The sequence below is a fragment of the Cyanistes caeruleus genome, chromosome 3, assembly GCF_971803275.1.
Source record: "Cyanistes caeruleus chromosome 3, bCyaCae1.hap1.1, whole genome shotgun sequence".
NCBI classification, from domain to species: domain Eukaryota; kingdom Metazoa; phylum Chordata; class Aves; order Passeriformes; family Paridae; genus Cyanistes; species Cyanistes caeruleus.
In genome coordinates, this window is record NC_141703.1 from 103,937,333 (window position 1) to 103,964,359 (window position 27,027).

The 27,027-nt window shown below is 40.3% G+C and overlaps 2 long non-coding RNA genes across 2 annotated transcripts in view; one reads left to right on the plus strand and one right to left on the minus strand.

Moving 5' to 3' along the window:
* The first annotated feature begins 12,161 nt into the window (after positions 1–12,161).
* LOC111941302 (uncharacterized) lies at positions 12,162–26,770 on the plus strand. Its single transcript, XR_002869950.2, has 3 exons — positions 12,162–12,218; positions 24,874–24,927; positions 26,429–26,770. It is a non-coding gene; the product is annotated as an uncharacterized LOC111941302 (long non-coding RNA).
* The window catches only part of LOC111941306 (uncharacterized), a 40,390-nt gene continuing 31,527 nt past the window's right edge, over positions 18,165–27,027 (minus strand). Inside the window, exon 7 of the long non-coding RNA XR_015285187.1 lies at positions 18,165–21,357. This is a non-coding gene — a long non-coding RNA (uncharacterized LOC111941306). The remainder of the gene's footprint in view (positions 21,358–27,027) is intronic.

A 27,027-nucleotide genomic window follows, 5' to 3' on the forward strand; every position in this document is an offset into this window, starting at 1 on the left:
TCCTGGTGCTTCTGATTTAATCCACAGGTTGAGGAATTGCAACTCCATAATGTCATGGCAAGGTGGAGTCCAGCCTAGCTTGCAGAAAATCACTAATTTTTCCAAAATCTCACCACTTTTTAAAGTTTGGATCCAGACAACTAAATCAGAGTGAGCACTGAGTCCCTGGGAGGTACAGAACAGTTTGTTCTGAGGTTTTGCTTGCTTTGTATGCAGGCAAAACTGCTGCTTTTCAGAGGGTGGTCTGATGGTGCTGTGATTCACACGTAGTAGCGGTGGTACCATGACAACTTCAAGCTCAGCCGTGCCTGTGAATTTCATCTCCAGTGCCAGCCCCATCTTTTATAATTCCCATGCTGGCTTTCTTGGTGGTTTGGTATTTTTTCTAATGGTACAGTGTCACTCTGAACTGTTCCTAAGGTTTCAGTGCAAGTTGCTATTGTCCTAGCTTAAGCAAAGAAAAGAACACATTAAATTTTAATTAACCCTTCTGGGGCTTATTTTTTTTAAATCAAAGTAAATTATGGCTCTGTAAACAAGAAATGATTTGATAAACTCTGTTGTGATTGATCCTTATCTACTTAAAAGAAGTACCAGGCCATGCTGCTGGTATGGAGTTCATTTTGATCTTGGGCATTCTTGTGATTAACTCCTGGTTCTTGCACGTGGCTTTGTCAGAGCAGGGCCTGAGCCTGTGTCTCTGTTCCAGGGAAACCAAGGTCTCTTGCAAAAACAACTGTGGGCTTTTGATTCAGCGTGTTCCCAATGAATCTGCATCATTTACCACTTGAGAGCAGATCTTTTTTAAAGCCAAGTTAGGAACACCTGCACTGGGGAATGCAGAGAGCGTGCAAGCTTTGCAAAGGAGGGGGTAATATATCTTTTTATGTTTTAAAAAAGATGTCTTTATGGTTTTTATGGTTTTGTTTTTAAACAGATCATCATCTGTTTTTGTAGACAAGCAATTGGTTCTGGGACAGAAGGCAATGAATGATCCAGTGGAAGGCACAGCACCAGGGTCTGTCTCCAGAGCCTGTCCAGTCCCACACCTCCTGCAGCCCTTTTGGGAAACCAGGTGTCTGCAGGAGCAGTGGGCAAGCATTCATAACATGGATATTTTTTAAACTAATGCTGAAGAAAAAAAGAGGATTTCTGTGCAGCAAGGGTTTGCATCTGGCATGGTGCAACGGCTACATTGTAGGGAGCAAGGATTTTACCAGGAGGGGGGTTTTAAGTAAACTCCTGAACTCCTACTATGGGCACATGGGTGTAGCCCGAGGCAGAGGAGCAGGCTCTGTTGCTGTGCATTATTTGTGTTACATGTTACCCCTCGGGTTATGGGCCAGGATCAGTCCTTGCTGGTGCTATATTTCCAGTATTTATTTCTGCAAAGTTGTTTGTTTCAAAGTACACCTAACCAGGGCTGTTGGTGTGTGTGGCAGGGCCCTGGCACCATGACAGGCTGTCACTGTCCCTTGCCCCCTCATGGCAGAGCTGGTGCTGCTCCCAGGCCACCTCTGCTCCCTGTGGAGATGGTGGGACAGGACTGGCCATGCCCTGTGCCGTGATGGGAGTGGGAAAAATAATGCCTGTCGTGCACTCAGATGAGGTAATTCTCCTTGCTCAGGAGGAGCACAGGGTAGGGGCCCAGGCAGGGAATTTGATGGTGGCATCTGAGTGCCATATGTATATATTCCAAACATCCAAAGCACGACCTTTGTACCTTTGTAAATCTAAAAATGCAGGGGGGTGTGGGGAACAATCCCAAGCTGAAGAAGAAGAATTTCCCAAACTTTTCAAATGCATTTTTCTAAAGCAGTTCTACTGTATCTCCTGACAAGTTCTGACTAGCCTGAAGTCCCCTCATACAAACTGTGTCAGCTCTGCCAAGAGCTGGGATTATTTTGGGCCCGCCTGGATCATGTCAAGGCCGTTTTCACCCTCTTATCCTGGCACCAAGTGTACCTTCCTGCTACTCTGGCTGGGTCATGCCGCTGCCCTGACCCGGTCAGGTATGATACACACACTAAAACCAAACAGGTGCCGGGTGTGGGCACTTCCTCCCGTCCCAGGAGAACAGAAGAGCTGTGCCATGTCATAGGAGAGGGCTCTGGGAGCCAGGATTCTCAGGAGCTCTTGGGCATTGCTCAGAGAGGAGGAGATGGGGCTTGAGGAGAGCACTTCTGCTGATGGCAGCTCTCCTCCGCCAATGACTCATTAAAATCTGGCAGCCAGCTGGATCACCACCAACACAGTGTCTTGAGGTGTTGCTAGGACAAAGTAAAAATACTGTGACTGGTGTGGCATCTACACTGTGCCACATCTACTCTGAGCTACTCAGAGTCAAGGTAGTCTAAGGAAATGTGAACCTGCACGGAGAAATTTGGAGTAAGACACTAGCACAATACAGGAGACGGTGCATAAGCTGATGCTGGCTTCCAGCTAAGGGCTCCACAGCCCTTTCAGCAAAGGATGCCGCATGTGGAGAAATGACAGCACAGCCAGTCATCAGTGTCAGCCTCTGGGGGAGAACCTCAGCCACCCCACAAAGCAAGCACGTGACAGAGACCAAAACACACCCAGCGAAGGGAGGGGAAGTTCCTGAATGTCTGAAACTGCTGCTGCTCTTTTTTCACGTTGGTGAAACTTAAGTCTGCACAACTGTGTCTGCAGAGAAGCGTGAAGATTCCTCGCAAGGAAAAGTTGTGATAACAGTTGGCGCGTGTCGCGGAGCAGAGACGCCGACAGACGGCTCCCGGGAAGTGAATGGGAGCACCACACGGGAATAGCAACATCTGCCCACCAGGAACCAAGATCTGGGGCCATGTTTTCCAACAAATGACACGAACTGACACAGTTTGGGCAGCTGCCTCTGTGAATGGGGAGCCTTCAAAGATGTTCATCTCTCTCCTGCAATTTGACAGCCCAATCATGTGTGACTCCTGGTGGCTGATCTTTCCTCAAGCACTTGGTTTCCATCCCTGCAAATGGACTTGCTGCTCTGATAGCCTGCCAGCTGTTCGGTTCTAAGGCAACAAACACGTTGCAAGTATTATTTTTTTTACATGTGCTCGTTTCAATATGTTCAGATGTGAAAGTACTTAACTGCATAATGCCCCAGATGTCTGAAGGCCTCTCGGGGATGAGAGCACGCACTGGTGATATTGTAGCCTGGAACAGTGCTTTTTGTGTGCTTTAGGAATGACTACAATTAGCAATGAAAATTTAGGGCAGGAAACCACCTACCCGGAGATGAGATCGACTACAGACAGAGCCATGCACAATAATTCTGAAAACTGAGCGATATTTGACATCCAGATAAAATGAAGATAAGTCTGAAACTCAGCCAGTCAAAAAACAAGTTAAAGTAGGTCAGTGAGTTTAGACCCAGCACTGCAGTTTGAACAACTCACAGAAAGTATCTGCATATTTTTCAAAACATAGGCACTGCCTAAAGCCATTGCTTTGCAGCAGATCCAGAAGTCGACAGAACATCCAAAAGCCTAATCCAAGACCTTCCAATACTGCAATAACATTGAAAATGAGACTAAATCATGATCCTTTTTTAAGAAGTGTTCAGTCAGGGGAAAAAATTTAAAAGGGTTAAGCTTCAGCTGACACATGCCCTACTTCTCATGTGAGCTTACTAGGAACTGCAGCAGGAATACATCTCCGTGAGAGCAAGCCAAGCAGGAAGCATGGTTTCGGCCTTGGAGTCATACTGTTATGGCCCATCTTGGGGCTTCTGTGGGGCTACAATACTTCTCCCAGCTTGGTCCTGCCCACCAGCTGCTTCCTTCGAGAGCAGAACCTGCCCACAGCCAGGGCTATCTCAATCCTGCCCTTTGACAAGGCTGATTCACTGCTAGACTGTGGAGGAGAGCAGGGCACCCAGAAATGCACCAGAATGGGACAGGCCCATCAGAAACAGCTGAGCTGGTCACCTTTAGGAAAGTGTGCAGCAGGATTCCTGTTTCCTCACTCAGGTCCAATGCTAGTAGTAAAAATAGTTAATTTGTCACTGGGGAAGAGCAGCAGCATTGGCCAGTCATTGGAGCTGGCATGTGACTTCTCACTTTTTGTGTTGGTATTTCCTCTCTCCTGAAAACACAGAAGGCTTCTGGTTCTGGCATGCCATTTCTCTGCAGGCTTTCAACACAAAAAATTAAAGTTAATTTAAAAAAACTTTAAAAAACAAATAAAAAAGAAAGCCAGGATAAAGTGACACCAAGTAACTGGCTAGAATCCTTAATGTCTCTTGATAGCAGAGGAAAGCTTGTACAGACTTTCACAGTGAATGACTCAGGTTGGTATTTAAATTTATTTGAGAAGAAATCACCCTAAAAATATAAGTGAAGACTGATGCAGTTTTCTAGGTTAGGTCTGCCTTATTTAGTGAGCCTCATTACATGTTCAATGACATAAAACCAGGTGGCAGTTGACACACTAAACCAGTCTAAACAGGTCACAGTCTGCTCCAATGTCAATCATTTGCCTGGGGTCAGGAAGTAAAAGTAGGCCATGACTTCATTTCTAAAAGCATCAGATTCGGTTTTGTTCCTTGTTAGTTTTGCTCAGCTCCTGTGTTGAAGTGCAGTGGTCACATCCGTCCTGGGGAAGTAGCTGAACCTGGGGCTGCATCTTTATAGGAATCCACTGCACAGGCTTGCTTCTCCTCCTCCTCCTCACTGGGCAGTGTTCACCCCTGCCTTTTCTGGCTGCTGAAAGGGTGGTTCTTTGTTATCCCTCTTGCCCTGAGCAAAAATCATTATGAATTTCACAGAGCAGCTCTCTCAAACAGCTCGTTCTATGTGTGCCAAAGGTGCACAGAGTCATGAAACACAGTCACTGGGATAAAAGTCTTGGCTAATAGGCTGGCATCAGGATCTTTCCTTTGGTTCACATCAGCTGAGTGACACCTCTGGTGTCTCTCTTTTCAGTTAGCAGGGTAATTACGATAACATACCTTCTTGCTAAAATAGACTTTCTCAAAATACATTGTGTACAGCAGCAAGGAAAAGCTGATGCTGTGGAAAACAACAGCTTTTGTAAAACTGCATTTGCTGTGGAAAAAAGGCCCAGACTTATTTCAATGGACAATAGTTAATAGTACAATCCTACCAGGTCATTCCTTGCTTTCCTATCTCCAAGTGGTAGCTCCATAGGAAAGAAAAGTTAATACTCTTTGAAGTACGAAAAACCAAAATACAATACATAAAATAAAATACATTTTACTTTCTTTTCACCTCCAATTCAGTTGTAAGGCCAGGAATTGGAGGACAGGGTCTCCAGTGCCAAGTTAAAGTGCAGAGAAAGCAGTAGGTCAGCAGAGAACCACCCCAGAGTTCTGCAGTGAGGACATAGCCCAGCCTGAGTTTCCTTCAGTATGCAGCACCACTCACACTGCGTGGTATTTCACCATGTCATTGGTGCTTTCACCAGGTGTTTTGGGGGCTTTAGTAATAAAAACACAGGCAACTGCTGAATCAAGTGAAAATTCATCACAATCCTTTTAGATAGGATGCCGTAGGACCCTTGACACAAGTCTTTCAGTGATAAATTTCTATTATGTATTAAATAGAATTACTTAGAATCATATTCCAATTTTTAATTTCAGGCAGCTGTGTGGATCATCAACATTTCTAAAGGATCTGAGGTAAATTCAATTACTGAGAAATGTTTCACCTGATATAGGAAAGTTGAGTGGTGTGCATTACATTATTAGATGTTTGTTTATTGATTTCTGAGGGGTTATCCTATTATAGTTTTTTAATCCTTCTAAAGACTGCCTCAGGTTTTTGAGAAGCACTTTGGGTCTGCACAGCCACGCTAAAGGAGCAATTTATTTGGTCTTAGTATGAGAGAAAAAAAAAAAGTAAAACAGCATTTTAAAATTTGTCACCAGTTGGAAAGTGAGATTTAAATTCGAGAAGGGTCAAATCTGGATTAAGTATTTTAGATGTACTTCTCAATAGAAAAGAGTGAACATGCAGAAAAATTCTGACACAGGTCATGGATGGAAAAGAATATATTGCTGTGCAAATATTAAGAGAGAAATGTGCTGGAAACTAAGATGGAAACTTTCTAAGCTCTGATACTTATTGAAGCATAAACTGGACTTCAGTGGTATCTTCCATTAATTGTTGCCTGTATGATAATTTTGTGTGGGCCAGTAATTTTGGTATAATATAATACCACTTGTCTTAGCCACTCATATGGTCTCTTTTCTTGTGGCTGGTTCAAAATACAACTTTACATACTAGAGACCAGACAAAATGAATTCTCCAGCTCCATATGTCTGAATACAAACTTGAGACTGAGTCATAAGCAGTTGAAAGTGAAATCCAAGTCCTGAGATCTTAGGACTTCTGCTTCACAGATTCATAAATACATTCTAGTTTTGCCAAGTAATGTAGTACTAGTGCTTGTCATTAGGTGGAAAATAAATATGTGATCTGTTTTGTTTGGTTTTGGTTTGGTTATCGTTTATTTATTTGTTTGGGTTCTTTAAGAGTACTTTTTAGACTTGTTTGTGAGCCTCCAAAGCAGGTTAAAGTTGGTTGTGGGAATATTTGGTGGACAATGCAGACTAAAGTGAGACTGTTTTCCCAGTGGAAATGTTGATTACTCATTTTTCTTGTTTTCCTCCCTAGGAACTCTCTCCAAGGTTATATATTTTAGGATCAGGAGCATAATTGTATCCTCAGAGCATATCAGTTCAGTTTCTGTAGGGAGCATCATGGCATGTGTCATATGAATTCACTGGTCAAATGCTATCTAATGCTGGGGCCTGCTTTAGTTCAGATTATCAGTAGTTTGCAAGTATAAGACCATGATCTTTGTTGTCATTCAACAGATATGGAAACCAGAGATCACCAAACCTTTTTCTCAGTTATCCTTCTGTGGACCACATAGGCTCCTTAGTGGCAGAAACAGAACTCAAATTAGTTGAGTTTGTCTTGCAGAAATTAGTAGTGCTGTGTTTTAAGTTATCGAACAACTGGAAAATACCCAGTCCTACTCTATTTACAGAAGCACATTTGCTAGGATAAAACTCAGCCTTGTAACCACAGCTTAGCATCTAACATTAAGAAATCAGGATAAGTTTTAAGGCCTTTAATAAAACTGAAGGTGTATTTTAACAGAATGTCTCAGCTTCTGAAAGTATCACAGCTAGTACATATTTTCAATGTCAAGTATTGGCTTAGAATAATATAATTGAAGTATAAGGAGGAGTTCTACTGAAAAATCTATTTTTAGCTTCAAAGAAACTTGAACAGAAGAGTTAGAAAACATTAGGTCACTGATGGCGTTCTCCAGAGCCCTTAGAATTCAACTTAGGGAAGTTCTGGATTGAGTGCAGTCAGCCACAGCAAATGTGAAAACTTGGTATGAAAATGCCCCCATAAGCAAAGAGATATGATGTCTGATGGCTGTGCATGCCAGAAAATTGCCTTCTGTGGGGATTGTGAAAAACATGACTTTTTCCAAAAATAGATGCAAAAAACATTGCATGCTAAGTTTTACACCTATTTTTCAGGGTCCAGGCTTTTAATTGCAGCCCAGTGATTCAATTAAGAGTGAGGAATTCTAAGATGTGTTGACACATTTCTCTAAAATCTGTTCATTCTTCATGCAACTGAAAAAATACCTAAGTTTAAATTACTTTTATGTATTCAGGCAATCTCCTGAAATGCATTGTCATTGTGGGCAAGTTTCTGTAACTGTTACTGGACCAGGTTGCTCTTTATTTCAGTTTACATTGTATTAGTATTTCATTTCTAGAACTGGTTCAAACCCTACATATTTTGATGTATCTGTAGTGAAATCTCCAGTTAAGCAAAGGGGCTGAAATAACCAATATTTACATTGACAGAGGAATGCAGGAAAGTTTCCTTCTTGTAATACTTGGTAGGAGTTTTATTAACCTTTTATTTCCCTGTTTTAGCCAGGTGACACTGGTTATTCACTGCACAATCCAAATTAAACAGCAGCTGGTTGTCTCCCACATTATTCTGTATAAGGTTTTCAAAGCTCATCCTGGTGTATCACTTTCCATATGTTTCACACTGAATTTTAAGCAAAGGAATGTCTGTCTCAGCCTAGATACTTCCAGTCACACCTTCCCAGTATAGGAAACATAGGTAGTATATAGGTATACAAAGACCTGGTTAATAGTTTAATCATGAATATATTTTTTCTAGATCTCCACAAGCATTGACATTTGCTGTTGTTCTTCCCAATTCTTCAGGGCAAAAAAAAAAAAAAGGAGGAGGGTTGGTGGAAAACAGTTATTTGCCCTTATTTAAAAGAATTCTGTCAGAAGCAAGACCATAGCAGCAACATAAAATAGCTGGGTGTGTTCTAGGGGAAAATGCATTATCTCTTTTTTTTTTTTTTCCTTAAGAAATGACATTTTTAGTATTTACAGGTTACTCTCACCCTGATTAGCCATATATCAACTCATTGCACATACCCAGTGAGAGCTTATTTATCAAGATTACAGGTGAAAGATTAGAAAATGGAGGATTTTAATAAAGTCAGCAGCAAAAGGCCAGAAGTGTGTTTGTGTTCCCCAGGCAGTGGGATAGTGAGCCATGCTGTACAGGTTGGGGGGGCAAATACCTCTTCCCTCTTTGCTGTGCAGTGTGAACATGCTCAAATCTGCTCCTAAGCCCACAGCTTCAGGTTTTTCTATTTCAGCAAAATAGGTAGTTTGGCTGTGGCTGATATTTTCTCAAGCTGTCTCATGTTTTTTGTGGGCTTTCAAGGCTATTCAGCATGACAGAAAGTAAGTTATGAAGCTTTTCCTAGAAGGGTGTTCCTTTTTCCCAGGGTTACCTGTGTCAAGTAGCAAGTTAATTTGAAGAGGCAGTGGAGCCATAGTGGCTAATTTGCACAATCATGAGTGAACACTTTGATTGCTTCTTGTTCTTCTGATGAATAAACTGATTTGGGTCGGACAGGTCTTCAAAGACCATCTGGTTCCAACCCCCTGCCATGGGCAGGGACACTTTCCACTATTCCAGGTTGCTCAGAGCCTCATCCAACCTGGCCTTGAAAACTCCCAGGGATGGGGCAACCACAGCTCCTCTGTACAGCCTGTGCCAGGGGCTCAGCGCCCTCACAGGGAAGAATTTCTTTGTAATACCAAATCTAAATCCATCCTCCTTCAGCTTGAAGCCATTGCCCCCTGTCCTGTCACCACGAGTTCTGTAAAAAAAACCTCTCCATCTCTCCTGTGGGCTCCCTTCAGGCACTGGAAGGTGCTCTAAGGTCTCCCCAAAGCCTTGTCTTTATCAGGCTGAACAACCTGGACTCTCCCAGCCTTTCCTCACAGGAAAGAGAGAGGCTCCACATGCTGAGAGGGCTGTGACTGTGCAGCCTGGCTGAAGAGAAGGTTCAGGGTGACCTTGTCAATGTATTTAAATACCTGGAACAAGGTACAATGACAACAACACCAGGTTGTTTTCAGTGATGCCCAGTAGCAGGACAAGAGGCAGTGAGCAGAAACTGAAGCACAGGAGGTTCCCCTTCAACAGAATAGAAGCTTTTTTATTGTGAGGCTGACAGAGCAATGGCACAGGTTGCCCATTGAAATTGTGGAATCCCCATTCTTAGAGTTATTAAAAATTCTTCTGGGCACAGTGCTGGGGAGTCTGCTCTAGATAGATTTACTGTTTACTGCCCTTTCATTGTTAAGTTTTGGAAGTTTGGAGTTGTTTTCCCAAAATAGGTCCCATAAAATAAAATAAGACAAATATAACTTTTTCTTTTTTTTCTTTTTTTTTTCTTTTTATTTTTAGAATGGACTTTTTTAGTTTTAATTTTTCTCAGTTATTAAATTAAAAGTACTATAGTTGATCTATCTCTCAGTCTATGAAATTTCAGAAATGAAGCTCATTCAGCTGCAGGTCTCTTACATCAACAGAGACAATGGCAGTACAATAGTATCTCCTCTCAGGCTTGAACATGATTCCTGAGCTTGATCTGTAGCTTGCTGAACATAAATGGAGAATGCCTACTGAGTTTATTCTGACCTGAATGGGAATCTGAATTAAATTCAATGCACAGAGAAAGATAACATTTCTTCTTCTTCTATTTTTTTTTTAATCTGCAAGACTTGAAATTCATCTAACAGCTTTGCCCACTGAGTAAAAGTCACATTTAATTCAGCAGCTTTTAGGTGCATAGCCTTAAAAAGAATATTATTTATTTTATCATCACTGGTTAAATTACTTAGCTTATGATGCTTCTGAATGTGAATGTAGAGTCTAGTTGTTAACTTTCTCACAGTATTTAACAAAAATTTAGCATGTCAGAGACACCTAGACTGAATGTTTATTTTTATTACCTGGTAACTTCTGAGTAATTTGTAAGAAGTGACAAACACTGAAGTTAGAATCTGTAAAATGCCATGGCATAAAACTGCCAAGCTCTTCATTATGAAGAAATTCAGCCTTATATTTTTGACACAGGTCTAAGTTCTATAATGAACTCAGTCTACATTTGAACATGCCTAGAAGACTTAATCAGCACCTTATCTCTTTCAGTGCATCCTAAGTTTTGTTTAGAAATGTCTGCCTCAGTTGATACTCTGCCTAAAGACCAACAGAGTAATTTTTAATTTGGAACAAGTTCTAAAATTTAAATCAGGAGAAGACCTATTCTGCATTCTCTGTCAACTTTAGAAAAAGTCTATAGAAGAAATTATATAACCTAGATTCACAGTTACAAAAGGATTAATAGTAATATTTTGTATTCAAGGGGACAAGGGAGATTGGTGTTATATAATATTTCAAAGCTGCTGAACAAAGCAACTTGATAATGGAGGTAATATGAAGTAAAATATCCAAGATTTAAAGAAACTGATGGAATGGTGCTGTTAAAGTCACCAGGAAGGCTGCATCTCTGGAGATAGCTTTAGAAAGGAACTAGGCCATCAAACTGAAGCTCTCAGCTTCGTCTTTAATAGATAAGAAGCTCATTTTGCAAAAATCAGTGTAGCAGAGTTAAATTGGGGCTCTGGTAATTATAGTGGCTGAAGTTCCCTCTGTTAGGGATCTCTTCCATGCTTTTTCTTATTTATGCTTGTGCTGCCCTGCTCTCCTGCCCTTCTGCCTTTACCTTTCCATCCTCCAAAACAAAACCTGAGTTGACTGGCTAGACATGGTACCCAAGAAAGCCAAGAAGGGGCATTATGGTCAGATTTAATATCTAGAACAATAACAGCTAAGGTACATGGAGGAACTATCAGGAGCAGCCTCTGCTTTTGTAAAAGGTTTTTTAAACTGTTTTTTTCAAACAGCTTTTGAGAACAGATTTACATGTGGTTTATGAGATCTGCATTTTTAAGCCTAGTGTGGTCAGGAAGCACTGATGAAGTTTTCGGACCCATCTACACCGCTTCAAACTCTGCAGGTCCTTAGAAAAGCAGTACCAGGTGTCATAACACTTACTGAGCCCAGAAGAACATAAAGCAGAGAATGCAGAAGAATTACAAGGGAAGATCAGTGCCAAAGTGAAATACTGAAAACCAAAGATAGAAAATATGTGGGAAAAATCCCCAGAGAAGGAACAGGCATACTGCTTCTGTTGCTGCCTTTTCAATAAAAAAGAATAATAACCATTTTTTACTTGATTTCTACCTGACAAGATGACAAAAGAGCACTTGGAATGACCATGACAAGAGCCTATATGCCCCAAACCTTTATTAATTCATGTATTGATTCTTTTAAGGAAAAAAAAAAATAAAAAAACCCCAGCTTTTCATGTCTGATAAATGTAAATCAGTGACTTGAATTTGCAGCTGCTGACTCTTATATGCATACAGAGATATGATAGTCTTAACTAGAGGGATTTGCAGCCTTATTACTTTCTATCTCTTTTGGAAAAGTTTAAATTGGGTGTTGAAACTGCAGTGAACCTTATTAAATACCTTCCCTATCCCCACTGGTTGCCTTAAGTGCACAGTAGTTCTTTTGTGTTGCTGCAAGAGGGATGAAAGTTTTAGAAGCTCAAACCTGTCCAAAAGGCAGCAGGCACACGCAGATCTGGAGACAGTGCTTTCTCATTTGTAACAATGCCAACGCTTTATTGTGATGCCTTGGAAGCTTCTCTAGGTATTGATTCTGAAAAAGGTTGGCACGGGTTCATCCCCAGTGAAAGCAACAGTCAGCTTATCCAGCTTGCTTTTGAGGACTTCAGCCTTCTCTCAAGTAAGCAGGTTTTGCATATCTGGATGAATAATTCCTGTACAGCAAACTGTACAGCAATGCTTAGCCTAATCCCATAGCTGCTAATCTAATATATATTTCACAGTTAACACTTCTTTTTTTTTCCTCTTTCCTTCAAAATGGATGTTCAGTGACTTCTTGCTTTGGGATTCAATTTCAACTTTAAACAACTGATTTTTATTACCAGAAAGGCTGTCAGCCCTTTCATTATCAGTCACATGCCCCCTCCCATTGCTCCTGTGGATCTTTTCCCTTCTCGGGCTCATGCTGCGTAACCTCCTTTCCCTCCTACGTCACAGGCACTGCAATCCTTTTCCTCTTCTGTTCCATGCCCTGCAATAATCTCCTGCTAATGCACCAGCTCTCACTAAGAGAATAAGCCCTGCCACCCCCAATCTCAAGCAGCTTCCTGAATAATACCACATGATGGGAGATTACATGCTTAAAATATAGTTCAGTCTTAGCGTTTTCTTGCTCGTCGTAATTCAGGCCTTTCCTTGTGAGTTGTGACACGTCCCAAATCCCCACCTCAGGCCTATAACCCCTTGGCCTGCTTTTTAGGATGATCTGACTTCGTACTGGACTTGCCACAAATCTCCAGGTTGCTGGGAGGCACAGGCCATCAGATGTGTCCTCAGCTGCCACGGACGGCGCATTACCACATATCCCTCAGCTAAGACACAGCCTTCAAAATAAGTCTGGCCCTTGGTGCAGTGCTTAGAGCCCCCCAAAACTGCCAAACAATAAGCAGAACAAGTTGCATTTTGCAGTCCTCCAGTCCTAAAATGCAGCTGGTTACTCACCTTCTTGTTTACCTCTGAAAAGCTGTGTGTGTGCTTCTGTGTTCACGTTTATCTCGGTGGGAAACTCACAGCGTTTTCAGTAAATATGGGAAGTATAAATCTTTGCACAATATTTCTGGAAATACAGGTTGATAAATGTGAAGATCTTAGCATACACTGAGAATGGGGTTCCTGAGTAGCTGTATCACATAAACTCCAAGTTCATGTGCAAGTACTGGGGTAGATAGGTGCTATTTTATAAATTCTTTTAGTACTGAAACAATTTCAGAAATTGGATAAAATGCTTGTTTTCATCTTCTACCATTTTTAAACTGCTACTTTTCCCTGGACTCTGAAGCCTGGCAAGCAGATACTTTAGACTGCAGAATTGTGTAGTAAGGCTTTGATTCATCATGCAGTCAAAGATCCACGATTTTCTTCTGCAAAAAATCTCATATTTTTTTTTGTTTTTTGGTTGTTTCGGTTTGTTTTTTGGTTTGGTGGGATTTTTTTGGTGTGTTTTGTTTTGTTTTGATTGTTTTTTTTAAATGAAATAGAGTTATATAACAAAAACAAAGTTATGCACAATGCCTGAATCCACTATGTGCTCTCCTACACAGCTTTGAGAGGGATATTTTGCTCTGTGATATGCTAGCTGTAAAATGAGAGTATTAGTTCTTGCCTTCTTTAGTAAATCTATTTGAGGCAAGATAAATGTGAAGGGATAATTATACATTATTACTATGATAACACTGTTCTTTTTAATGTATGTTTTTCATGCAAGACTTCCTAAAAATCTTATATTTTTTTTTTCACAGAATCTTTCATTAGCCTTTTCCCTGTTAAAATATGTGTGTTTTTCATTTTTTTACTAGACAGTTTGATTTTACTGACGTAACTGTCTTTCTGGTGGGGACTTTCCACCACTGCTGAATGCAAAGGGAGAGAGTAGATTTCTTTATGGGTGTGCTTTTCTTGGCAGGGTCAGGTGGATACAATCTGGAATTATGGAGAAGAGCCTTAGGGTGGAATTAATTTTCTTTTTATTTTGCTATCTAAAAATTTGTTGTCCAATCAAACTTAATTGTGCAGCTGAATGTTTTCTACTGAGTACTGAAGTCAGCTGTCAGTCTTCCTCATAGTCATAGACTCATTTAGAGTCTGTTATAGAAACATTTTCAGTGATCCAACATAATGTGTGTTTTTACATATGAAAAGAATGAGTTTCTTTCTATTGCAGGGTTGTCATTTTTTAAATTTTTTTTAACCTGAGTGTACAAGTTTCTGTATTTAAAAAGCGTAACTGATTTTAGACATAGTAGAAATAATTCATCACAAGTAGTAATGTAAGGGAGGGCTAGAGCATAGAATTCTTTCTTCTGGTGATGACATTTTGTTGGTACCAAGAGTATGGCTATCCAAGAGACAATTATTCCCATTTCATCGCTATGAACAACTGAAAATTCAGTTGTATTTATTCACAGACCTGGAGAGAATACTAGGCAGTTTTGTTTGGATGGATTTTCTGAGATGTAAAAGCTTTTAGCTGGATTTTGCTTTAAGTTTGAGCTGTGGTAAGTTAATTTTAAAGGCATCAGGTAGCAAAAGGTCAAAGAGTGAGGTCTGATCTGTTTGTTGCTGTCTCTAGACCAGAGCATGGTACAGTTCAGGACCAGGGTTAAGTTGTAATGTCATAAGGCAGGAGCTGGACTGTGATCTCTATGCAGTGCTGGGTTTTATTACCCTGAGTGGGACTATATGTGAAATACCATGTCTTGTTTAAGCTTGGCTGACTCCTTTGAAGCATTAGTAGAACACTGACCATGCTTCTTTCAGGATGCCACTTGAGCTTGCACTTGAATTTTATGGACTGTTAGGTGCAGAAGCTTGATCATCCACTCTGACAGCTGTATGGAAACTCCACAAGTCCAACATAATTTCTTCTTCATTTTAGGTGGCAAAATATGTGGCTGCATGGTTGAATGAATAACCATAAGAAGTCTCTAACTGGGATCTATTTTTCCTGACTCCTACTCCATGGCCACGTCTTCCCTTACTTCACTGTCACACTGTCATAATGTGCCATGTAGGCTTTATTATTGGGACAGTGCTATTATGAAAGAAATCCAATTAAAAAATGGAAATCCTCCCCTTTAACTCTGTTAGATATTCATATAAAAGGTAGAAAGAGGCACTGTAACACCTACACCATAAGTTTTTTGAAATACATTTTATTCCTGGATTTATTGAGAAATGCTATTAAGTAGATTTGAGATGAACAAGAGAAAGGTAAGAAATTATCAATATCATTTTAGGCCAGTGTCCTGGGGTGACTTTATGATGCTTGTATCCCCACTTGTCTGTTCTGTTTATGCTGGCTATGAAGTTCTGCACCTCTAAGAGTGGTTTCAAGAGTGAAGGGGGGAAAGAAGAAGCGCACAGTTTGTGTTCTGACACAGCACTCACTGTGCTGGCTGCAGCACGGACAGACAGCAGGACAGAGCTCTCCTTTGCTGTTAGTTAGCTTTTAGCTAGCTGAGGCAGGGAAGTTTCCAGGCTTGTTTTTTTTTTCCCCTTTCCTTGGATCTGTTCAAACCTGCTCTGGACTGAAAACCCAGCCAAACCCCAGGAGCTCACACCTGTGGCCCACCAGGGCCTGGGCCTCGGCACTTTCCAGCACCAGAGGGACTGATAAGAACCTGAGTGAGCCAAGCTACACCACACGAAAAGGACTTTTCTGGATGTGCCATCTCATTGAACAGGGAGAGGCTTCATTGTTTAATATTATTCCATTTCTGTTAAATAAACATTTTTATCCACTTTTCTCCAAGGAAATATTTTCCCTAACCAGCTGGGACAGGGACCTCTTGAATTTGCTTTCTAGCAGGACCCCATTTGGAGGTTTCTCCCAAATTTGCCCTCAACCAGGACAGCCAAGGTTCTGAAGACCTTGATTTGCTAGAAGACATCTGTGATATTTGAATTCTGAGTTTTTAAACCAGATTTTTACAATTTTAGATTTAAAATGAGCCTGAGGCTGTGCCTAGCCAGGGGCTGCAAACACCACTGTGTGTGTTTGAGATGCTGCTGCCCACTGCACCCGGGCTGAGTCAGAGAGCAGAGCTACATCAGGAGGGGTATGAATTCTCCTAAATTGCCTGGGTATAAAGCCAGCTGGATTGGCTTAAACTGTTGTTAAAAACAGCTAAGGCATTAGATAATCCTGCTTATGTTACTGTGATGCAAGTCATGGGAGACAGTTTAGTGTTTATGAGACGCTGAAATACATTTCAAGCAAATTAATAAAAGCAATAACAATAGTCATTAAACTTCTTACCAAGTATGCAGAGTGTACCAAAGACTTTCAAAAACTCTCAGAATTATTTTTGCGCTGTAGTGCTGAAACATTCAATCAGGATTGGCAGGAACAGTAAACTACTGCTGGATTGCAATGAAATTTCTACAAGCAAGCATATGGTATCTAGATTAATACCAAATGAGTCCTTCATTGTTAATGTTACCATGATGAACACTAAAGTTATTAATAAAGTTTAGACCAACTCTTAGACAGTGCCAGCAAAAAGATGACAGTTCAGTAAAAAAAGATGATTTTTGATGTGAAAAAAATCTGTGTCATCCCTTAGAAAGAATAGAAGGATGTGACTAAAGCTGAAAAGCCCAGACTGTTCTCTTAAAGATGCTGCAGGCTGATCATTTCTGGTGAGGAGAACACACATGTTTGTGCTGTTCAGTCTGCATGGACAGAGGTGGGAGCTGTACACTCTATTCAACAGGACCAAATTTGGATCCACCCAGGGACCACTGGCAGCATTGTTGTGTACAAGGAATGCATTTCTAAATTCTGCCAAATATGGTTTCCTTATAACTCAAATAACTGAAAAAAACCCCTCCACAGCCCAGGGTTGAATCAATAACTGTGCAGATGGCACATGTGGGTAGTACATGAGAAAGTTTTTCTTACAAGTTTCTTTGTGTATCATCCCCCCCTAGACTTTCTTTTACCTCAGCAGCCTTCTCACCTTTGTCTCTAATTTGCTGCACTTTATTTAAAGGATTAAATTTAATTGGAATAAGAGATTATCTGAGGATTTGTTTTAAACTATAACCTAGGAAAGTTTGTTTGTGTGAAAATGAAGTGTGCTTTGAAAATATGATCATATTTAAATTACTGACAAATGTTATTAGAATTTGGTGGAGTCATGTGGCAGATAATTGATCAGTCGATCAATGATGACAATGAACTGGTGGAGCTACCACAAACCAGATATATCCACTGGGCATCATACAGTGCTGTAAGAGGAAAGACAGTGTTTGGATGTTTATGGAGAAGTGCAAGGACACTAGAGAGTTTTATCCAGTACACAGCAGGGATTGTTACAGGTAAAGAGAGATGGAAGAGGTCACAGAATTTCAGACACTTTTCCTGTCCTCTGCAGCGGCACCCAGTGCGAGGGGGAGGCGAGGCTGGGACCTGGCTGGGAGTCAAGGGCCTGGCTCAGCATGTGCTATCTCATCCCAGTTCACAGAATGAACATCCTGCCACTGCTGATCGTCAGGTCACAGTGACCCCCGCCTCTATTTATTGCCACGCTGTTTTGTTTGCTCTGGAGCCACATGAGCATGATGTATGTGATCTGCTGCTAAAATAAAGGATGATATGAGTTGAGCCCTGCTGTGTCCTGACTGGACACTGACCCATCATCCACTTTTTCCCTGCCATCCTCTGCATGGTTATTTGGGCTCTTCACAGACTTCAGAGCAGGAATCTGTGATCAATAAAATCATAGCTACCCTCTTGTGGTCCCACATTTTATGTGACAGTGTTTTCTGGGGATCTCTTCACCTACACACAGCATTCTCAGAATACGGTATTCCTGACAAATTTGTTCCCACTTTTCTGATCACCAGTGAAAACTTGGCAGCCTCTGTTGTGGTGAGTGTTGGGAGCTAAGCCTTTCCCCAAAGGGAGCTGCCAGGCTGGGAAAGCATAAGGGAAAACTGGGTGACCTGCAGTAAAATAAACATCATGATCCAATTATAGTACTATTCTAGGAATATGAACTTAAACATTTCTAACTACATTACTGAAAAATGAAGGTGAATATCCAGAGACAGCAGAACTTAACATGCAATGAGTACTTTATTTAATGGATGTAAATATTTTCTGTCCATGGAATAGCTCAGTGAAATCTGTGATGCCCTTTAAACCATTTGTTGCTCAGAATCATTTGACAAAGCAAAATTTCAATGTTTCTCATTTAAATTAAACTTTCAATTAGATTTTTCAGTACTTTTCCTGAAGTCCTATTGGTTAAATGTGAAAGGTAAATTATGCTATATTGAATTATCCTCTGATCAGACAGCTGGAGCACATAAGACACTCCCCCTTGAAATACTGCTTGTATTTATTTTTCTTTTCTTCTTTTTTTTTTTTTTTTTATTTAAACACGATTTTATACCTATCTGTACAGTTTACACTGCACAGAAATTGAATTGGAATAAATTTTAAAACGTTTTGAAAGAGTAGCTGATTTAACCCCTGTCCAACAAATCTCCTGAACTTCACTCTGTATAATAGGAAATACAGTCTGGGGCATAGAGGAGAAGCAAGATATGAGACAGATCATCATGAGCTCCCATAAACAGCTCACGAGATAACTCCTGTGACCCATTGCTGCAGACCAGCCAGATGGACAATGTTAGTGAAGTGGAGCTATTTCTGAACCAGCAAACAACTTTTCAGCAAAATCCAAATTTCTCTGTGTATGATTTTGGATTTTTTAAAGTTTTCTTTCTTTTGAGAAACTGGAAACGTGGCTTTCATCTTCATTTTTATCAAAGGTGGACCATGAAGCCATTTTCCATGGACGGAAATTGGCTTTATGGTCATGGTGATAGGGCCTTCCTTATGTAGACTACAGGAAAATAACTGAATTTTCAAAGTTCCAAAGCTGATCTATAAAATCCTTCTTAATTTCAAACTGGTGTTGAAACCAAATGGCCTAATTTTCTCAGCAAATTTGCAGCTGAAAGTGGTCTGGTGCAGATCTCCTGCCTGCTGATGATATAAAGACCTAAAAAGCTTGGCTTTGCCACTTGAGCCAGTTCTGACATCCTGGGTGAAATCTACAAAACATATTAAATTTCTAAAGAAAAAGAATAATTTATGTTATTTACACCAGAGAGTCTACTGAAAAATATTCATGTAATTAAATTTCTTCTCTAAGTTACCATGTTGTAACAATGAGAGGTTTATTTGGACTATAGTCTCGGAAAATCAGCACTGAAGTTTTATAAAATTGAAGGGTGAAGCCTTTTAAAAGCAAGTTTCAGACCAGAAAGGAGCTTTCAAAGAGCTTGCTTTGTGTTGGGATAGCTGAGTAACAGGGTACCAAGCCCAGGACAGTAAATCCTTCTGTGAGGGAAGATCTATCAGATCAGGGTTGGGGTTTTGCCACTGTGGTTTGTGCCTCCCCTAATTCACCTGCATCATGGACAGAGCAAACTCACCTTTGTCTAAAAAGTGGTGTGTGGACATAGAGTGAGCTGCAGCTGCAATGATATACTTTTGTTTAAGTTGTAGCAGTAGAAATGTTCCCAGAGAAATACTGGAGTAGAAGGTAGGACTGCAAACAATGGCAGGTGGGATGATAACACAGCCACTTTGAATTCCTATAATGTTTAGTGGTCTACAATGAAATAATCTGACTTTAAAAAAATCAGATGTCAGGGGAGTGTTTTCCAAGTCACAGCCCTCACTGACCTCTGTACTGAATGCTCTCTGTGAAGATGGAGCACATGCAGCATGTGCAGTCCCGTGTCATTTTGGTCATCATTCTCTGCTTGACATTTCTTATGTTCCTAAGTCAGTATGCCCCAGATTAATGAGGCATTTGTTCTCAATCAAGAAGCTATTTAAGAATACACTTTTTAATTATAATGGGTTGTATATGATTAATTATTTCTACATGGCTTACTCATATTTTTGGATAGTTCAATGTAGATTTTTTTTTTTCCCCACTGGGCTCTGCCCAAATCTTTTCAGAATTCATATTAGTTATCACCCAATAATTTATTGGAGTGAATTGTCTTCATGAGGTGCTGTGAACCTTGAGAAATTTGCCTGGAGTTCTTTGCTATAATGACCTTCAGTGTTCTTTGTCAAAGGAAGGAGAGGCCTAACACACAAACCTGCAAAAGAAGTGTGTTTAAGGTAATTTGTGGGGGGTTTTAAAAGACCCCATTGTTTTAGGACTACTCATCCCACAGTTGGTTCTGATGAGAGTATGTAGCCATTTTTATATTGTTCTGTCCTCATCCTTCCCTTATTCTGTGCTCATTCTTCTAAGTCAGATGTGTCTTTAGAAGAAACTGTTTCAATGTCCGGTACATTCCAAGCTGGACCAGGTTGTTCCCTCCATGTGTGCTCCCTGCATGGGGGATGAAGTCCTGCCATGTGTTTCCATTTGCAAAACTTGCTCCAGACTTTTTTCACTGAAGAATTTCCGTTTGCTGCTGCTCTTGAAAGGACAAAAGGCTTAGTGCTTTAGGGGCCTGGGTCTTGAGGGATTATTTGAAAACTGTGAATTTTATGACCTTTCATTTCTCTTAGTGTCATAGGACATAATTTTGGCATGTAACTGGGAGACTAATAATGGTCAGCACACCAGATTCTGAGCTCAGGAGATTCTGTACTCACAAGGGAAGAAGGGATTTTCTCTCCTCTGAATTAGTAAATCATCAAATTAAAATTAATCCTACCATTCACATAAGATTTGTTGTTTGTGGCTACAGAGATTACAAATTAATCACCTGCAGAAGGATTTGGGTGCAGAAGGGGAGGCTCTTTCTCTTTTCACATCACCCTTGTCTGCAGCTATCAGAGAGATAATCTGATTATCTCCCTACAAGACACATTATCCTTTTATTAAGTGGGTCCATCCCAGTAAAATAACAGCCATGAAAATGCTACAATAAAAGAACAGTAAGAGCCCAAAGTGCTTGTTAGAGCTGTCTGTAGATTGCTCTTCACTGTGACTGAGTTTTTTCACAAGTTTCGTGTGAAATGTACTGTGGGCAGCTGGCATCCACCTATTTTTCTTGGCTCTTTCCATTTTAATGTAGCAGGAGCTGCATTACAAGGCAAGATCCATTTGTTCAAAAGGACCCATTAGGTCTAAACTTAGGGGCTATAGCATCAGATTATGTGTTATCTGTGGGTGGCTTTCTTGTAGCATATGGTGATTGAATCGATGTTGTCTCCTTCTCTCCTCATACTGAATATGTCAGGAGGAGCAGCAAATCCAGAAGAGCTTTCTCTGTAGGAAAGACATTCAAATTACTTTGATTTTTCCTGGTATCTATCATGGCAGAATGTTCCTGCAGGGCAAGGGACAGAGCTTTGTCAGTTGGGCTTACAATAAAAGGGCACAAGTGGTGCAGAATGACTTAGCAGGGAAAGAAAAGGAGGAAAAGCAAATGAAACAAAGCACAATAGAGTCATGACAAAATGTAGAGATGGTGAAAACATCCAGTACCTGCCCCTTGTCCCACCCCCCAGTACAGTGTGTCGTTCAGGACTCTTCTCACCAGTGCCAGTGACTCATTTTGGAGAAATTTCAAGAGCTAGCACCTTTCCCTGCTCCTCAGTGGGGAGGTCAGCACCCTAGATGCATTGGCATTGCAAAGGTAACAGACCTGAATGTGGGATTGCATACGAGCTACCAAAGATAGCAGCTGATTTGTTTTAATTTAAACTTCTGCATAGTACATTAATACACAGAGCAGGAGAATGAGACAGCAGAAGGGTGGAAACACTTGGCTGTATTGGCAGCCAGGAGGGCAGGTGGGAAGTGTAACCCTCTAATCTTCCCAGTGCAACTTGATGGTGCTCTCGGGTCAGAGCTCTTGTTCTCGAAAGCATTCCTCCTACCCTGGTTGTCAGAGAGTGAATTTTGTATTCAGGAGGGGTTTTGTGTAGATGCATGCCTGGGAAGGGCGTGATATGATGGCAGGAATGAGTAAAGAAATACTCTGAAGTACTGGTTTTGGACTCTGTGGCTACGAATGCACTATCAAAAAAACCCCAAACAACCCAATTTCAAAAGAGTACAGTGTGTGTTAGCGGTTTTGCATGGGAAATTCCTTTTGCTGCAAAGAAAAACTGTTTTATCCTGAAGGTTAAGACACAGCAAAAGCCTGTTTAAGTTAGTCCACAGAAGCATGGATCTGTTACAGTTATAACAAAAGGGCATATGTGGAGACTGATAGAGGAGCAAAAGTGAATTAGAATAGTTCATATCTCACTGAGTCTGAAAGTGTACGCTCCATTTAAAATGATAATTTATGGAGGTCTGATTGCCAGGTATTCAATTTGGTCCTGGAATCACTTGAACTCAGATTATATTTGTGAAACAGTCATGCTTTGCACAAATACTGTCAGTGTCAGCTGTATTGAACAGCCTGTGGGGTTTTTTTTGTATTAAACATAATTATAATTAGTTGAGCAAAATGGCAATTATGTCCAAAAGGGACCTCTTCCAATAAAAAATTATGCAATGTTACCTATTGCAAAGTCTCATAAGTGGCTCCATAATCAGATTAAGTCATCCTTTCCTCTATCTCGATGGCCTGTAACCTACAGACTCTGTTGTTAATTTGCGAGTTTGTGGTCTGAATGGAGCTTGCTGAGAGGGTCATGCAGAGTTAATGCCAGGCACCCTCTTCAGAGAGCCTGCTGAAAACACAGCAGGGCTGGCCCAACTAGACCCTTGCCTAAGGTCAGCATCTTTAGCTGAACTTTGGAACCATTGGACCTAGTAAAGTAGCTCTGCCAGAATAGCAAATATTTCCCGCTGAACTGAACTTGAAAGAGCTCAAGAGTTGGTCACGAAAGGGAGAGAGAAAATGTTCATCAAAATAATCAAGAAAAGCTTATCTTTGCTCTTGTCTTCATCTGGCAGTGTAAACAAGGGACCAAAATGATAGAGATGCTTGTATTAATGCCTGATGAATGATAGGTTAAATGGAATATCAGGTCATGCAAAGTCTGTAGGAAAATTAAAAACTGAAAGAGTAATTTAGAAACCTGCAGGTTCATTGCAAAGTGCATTTTATGGACACATTTTATGGTGAATATTGTTCTTTAAGAAAGGTCTGGAAATGCAAAGTGTGGCTTACATCCCAGTTAAAGAAATTTTAGAGTGGACCTAAATTGAAAACCTAATTTTTCAAAACTGAGTAGTCCTCCCAAGAATGGGTCAGGTGGAGTAGAAGGATCTTGAGTTCTGTGCTGAGAGTGAGATGGGCAGATCTAAAGCATTCCAAAGTAAGAGCTTGTATTGATTTTGCTGAGGTTTGTATCAGAGAACAGAGTCACAGGTATTGGTCAGGGCAACACCTTCAGGTACACAGTGAGGGCTTTTTGCTTTTTGGGAACAGCAAGCCTGAAAAGCTGAGCTTCAACTTCTTCATAAATGAAACAGGGTTGGAAACGAGCTGTTCTGGGAATATTTGAACCTTAATAAGATGATCTTTAATAAAAAGGCCACTCACACCATTGCAATCCACAACTCACATTGTAAGAGATTCCCTAAGGAAGGCCTAAATTAGAATTTGTTGTTTTTCAAGATTTTCAAATTCATGCATAGCAATTTATTATCTTCCAAGCCAAGGGCACTTCCTATTTCAGTTGCATAAATACTTATCCTGGCCATTAGACACAGGACAAATACTAAAAACAAAAGTAACCTTTTTGTTGGCTTTTCCTCTTTTTTGGAAATCTTAGACACACACTGATTAATATCAGATGCTTTGCACCTATTGAATACCCCACAGGGAACTCCCATTGCTCAAATCTCAACTGTGTTACATAAAACCAGATATATTCTAGATTAGCTGTTTTTTTAGATTTTCTAGCAGCATAGTTTCCAAAGGATCAGCAGGGGGACCTTTGTCTTTAGAGAGTGAAGATAGTGAGAACACCTATACTTGACACATTCACCATTGTCAGAGCTGTAAACCTGAGCTTGTGTGAAATAAACTGTGCAAAATGTCCTGGTGGAGAAACATCTGCTGCAAATGTTTCAGCAGGGAAAAGATACTGCCTGGCTGAAAAATGTAGAGCAAATTCACAAATGCAGCATGTTGCTGTTTAACAGATATACGTGGCCTTAGGGACCCATGTGGCTCCATTACTTGTCCAAAGTTCAAAATAAAGAGAAAAATAAGTTTTGACAGTCACTTCTGAGGGAAGTGATAACAGATCAAAGGACTTGCTTTTATTGCGATATTTTCATCATTATGGAAAAGAATCACTTTGGACTTTAGCTGCTGTTTGAAATCTTTACCTTTTAATAAGTGAACTCTGTAAATGTAGCTCAGAGAACAAAGGTTCCTCTTTTACAGTTAAACTTTTAACCCTTGAGGTTGAATTGGTGGAGACCAGAGGGAAAATCCACTGTGTTTTCACTGAACTTTTTACCCTTTGAAAAAAGCTGAACAAGTTTAAAGTTCATACACTGAGCAAGAGGTCTCTACTGGGGATTTCTGGTATTATTAACTTCCTGACCTCAGATAATTAAAAGGGAAGAGTGGAGGCAGTGCAGACTTTGACTCAACTTTGAACTTTTAACCTCTTGAGGAACGTTTTTAGTGTTCAAGTGGTACACACAGTAAACTCTCTTATTAACTTTCCTTAACCCATGGACACGAAAACTGTCAGCAGGCCAAAATTATCCTTTGTCCTTTATGTCATATTTCTATTTGTGTACCAGTTAAAACTCTAGGGGGATGTTGTTTGGATACAGAAAGTGACAGAGACAACTCTTTTCCAGGAACTGGCAAGAACAGGAGACGAGCAACGGGAGAAGAAGCCATGAATCTGTTGGGTTTGTAATTCAGGCTGTGCTGGGTTTTACCTTTAGGACATACACCAGCGCTTTAGTGTTGCCCCTCAGCAAAATTTTCCTTACACTCTGTAAGGTGTTTCATCTCTTTCTCCAACTGGGCTTTTCTTCCTCAAGCATTGAAAATAGTGATATTCAGCAGCCCAGGAGATTATGGATTTATTGAGTAGGAAATAATCAAACAAGTAGCATTGTGAATTCTGTGTTTGAGAACATAAATTTTACTTCCTTATGGCTACAGTAGCAATAAAAGAAAAAAAAAAAAATCCTTGCTTCTTGTCTTAGCAAGATGGAGATTATCTGTGATCTGTTTTTTGTCAGGGAATACAATTTACTATGAACTAGTCAGGGGAGCAATGTGGGAAATTGTAAAATTTTCACTTAAACTTCCTAACATTAGTGTTATTGGGGTGTGAAATAGAGTTATTGTGAATCCATGTAGTCAGAGGTAAAAGAAGTTGGCTGAAAAACAAATACAAAGCATATTGGATGAAAATATTTCCTGAAAGAGAAAGCTGTAAGCTTCTGGGACAAAATGTCAATATCCTCTCAGTTTTTTAACCATAAGAAAGGAAGAACACTAGTGAGTTTATGTCTTATGGTTCCCTAAACGTTTATTGCATATTATGGTGTGTCCAATCATAACCATTTTTTGTCATCTCCACTAGGAACTCAGCAGTGTTCAGTGTAATTGTAGCATTCATTTCAGTTTTCTTTAGCTGCAAAAACACAATCAGAAAAATAATGCAAAATGTCTTTTGGAAGCAGATGTGCCAGAGCATGAAATTGCTTTATTAAGATTATTAGATTAGCAGAAAAATCTTGAGGCTGGCTAGATGTTGTGGCACGTATGGATGCATGTGCCTTCAAAGTGTTGAATTTGGAAGATTTTTTTAAACCTCTTGATTAAAGTCAGCCAAACACTGAAAAAAAATCTTACACAAATCGAATTGTTGTTTAGGGGATCATCCCATATGTCCCACAGAAAAAGATCTCATGAAAATTTTGGCAAAAAATGTGCCTCTACTTGAAAAGGCACTAATTACCTTGTTATTTTATTGTTTTGCATTGCTTTTCTACTTTAAATAGAAAATTTAAAATATTTAAAAATATTTTTAAAATATTAAAAAAATAATTCAAATATAAAAACAAAAAATTCAAAATATTTAATTTCAATATTTAGTTAAAAAATATTGTCTACATAATCAGGTAGTGTGACACAGTTCAAATAGGTCTGTGAAGTGAAACTGTGAGTGGGCTAGAACCCGATGTTTGTGCTGTATTAGTCAAAAGCCATAGTGAAGGGAAGAATGCTTAAGTTACTTCATAGAAGAAAATGAGTAACATTTCTTTTTCTCAAATGCAGATTTAAACATGAATTTTCTCATGTCCTGGATGGGGACATAGCCACCTCCTCAGGGCACAGGGAAAGGGAGATAGGGATCTGTTTGTAAGAGCCAGCTTTCTTCTGTTCCACTTGCAGAGTAGAGTGAATCCCGTCCTTGTGCCGTGGCCCCAGAGGAGAACATGAAAACCACAGCAGAGTCTCACCCTTGGCTGAGCTGGTCCATCCCCTGCTGCACCAGCAGCATTGAGCAATCCACAGGCTGTGCAGGATTTCCCTGCTCCTTTTGCAACTTTTAGCTCTGAAGGTTTTACAGATTTCCAGCAGCAAGGTGGGAGGCTTCAAAGTCTGGTCACCAGGCCAAAGTGGTCGTTTTTTCATGTGGATTGCAAAAATCACTCTTAGAACAAAGACTCAAGTTCTCCAGACAAGCTTAAATCCATGCTAAAATATATGAGGTTAATAAGAGCATGTATCCCAGCAGGTTACCCAGATTTTATTTGTTTTCCAGCACAGACACAACAGTGTGTTTTTCCCTGATCCAGATCACTGAATTGCTTTAGTGCAGAGCTTTTCCAAAAAGCATTCAGCTTGCGGTATGTGGTTGGCACAGCAAATTTCAGCTGGAGCTAGACAGGAGAAGTTTGGCAAAGTTACAGGCAATTGATAGCAGGGTGTTCATCAAAGCAAGCGTTGGGAAACCTTTCTAGCAGCCCCTCCTGCAATCTCACAATTCC